Here is a 1,340-nt window from a genome sequence, read left to right as displayed (position 1 = left end):
AAAAGAAAAGAAAAAGAGAGATGGAGTTTGCTCCTAAACTTACAAGGCTGGAAGCATGGCAAACAGCAAAGTGCTGGGTTTAAAGTCAGGTGAGATGGCTTTGAACACAGACTGACACCTACAGCTGGAAAATTTTGAGTAGGCTGCTGTGCCACTCTGCACCTAAGCCTCCTCTCTGGCAATCCAGAGTCACTCTGCTGTCTATATCCCTTTCAGAGATGTCATGTGTAAGGACAAGTGAGGCGATGTGTGTGAAAGGGCTTCAACTATCTCGTGCTGAGATGTGTGGGCCAGCGCAGCTCAGAGGTGCCAGCTATTCTGGGATTCCTCATCTCTCAAGGGCCAAACACTGGCCAGGATGGACAAACAAGGAGACCGGCAAAAGTGGGGCAGAGAGGTCTCAGAGACCAAGAGGCAATGAGAAGACAGCTCACCTACCCTTTTCTTCCCACCCCAGCTTCCCTCTTCCCCTTCCCTTCCCTTCCCTTCCCTCACTTGACATGGCCTCTTCTCTAAGCTGAGGGATGGTGCTGAGGCTATTTGTTCAGTGGAGAATTAAGGAACACCTCTAAGTGTAGGATAAAGTCATGCACCAGATAAAGACCATGCCTTCCAAGACCAGTAAGAGAGAGACAAAGACATTCCAACAGGAGGCAGGTCATGCCATGTCCTGGGGAAGAAGAGCCTGGGGTCGGAAAATCTCAACTGCACTCCTAACCGATCACTAACTCACTAACCCTGGACAAGTTATTCAATTTCACTGTCTTCTGCAACCAGAGAATAATACCCACCTCCAGCGTTTGCTCTGAGAATTCCACTGAACAAGCCCTGTATTCAGCATGGTGCCTGGCTCTGATTTTAGCACTCGATAAAGGGTCACCTCTATTTTTAGCATTCCAGGGAGCCAGAGGACCCTTTCTAACTGGATGACTCTGGAATGATTTCCCAAGGAGAGGGCACTGAACTAGGCTTGGAGGTTGAATTCTCGGTTTGGCAGGCACAGTTCGCTGAAGCACTGGCTGAACCTGGGGAGGTCAGTCTCGCAGCAGCACCAGGGCACAGAGTTGTGTGTCCGGCGCTGGAAGTACTGAAAGGGGGTGAGCCGGCGGCGGAACGCAGGCCTCCCGGCGGGCAGAGGGAGCCAGCACGAGCTCTGGAGTAGGAGAGGGCCGGGATCAAAGCGCTCTGAGGCAGGCCAGGGCGCACCAAAGGGAGGCTAGTGAATTGCATCAGCACAGATTCCGTGATGCTCTGCAGACGTCTCCAGGCTGCTGGGCTTTACGGGAACCCACAAGAAAGGAAAGGACCGGGGAGCTGGCAGGCGGGGGCGGGCGAGGGCG

This window comes from Mandrillus leucophaeus, unplaced genomic scaffold (genome assembly GCF_000951045.1).
Source record: "Mandrillus leucophaeus isolate KB7577 unplaced genomic scaffold, Mleu.le_1.0 Scaffold13, whole genome shotgun sequence".
Lineage (NCBI taxonomy): Eukaryota > Metazoa > Chordata > Mammalia > Primates > Cercopithecidae > Mandrillus > Mandrillus leucophaeus.
The sequence above is the reverse complement of the archived record's forward strand: the minus strand, read 5'-3'. Positions refer to the sequence as shown.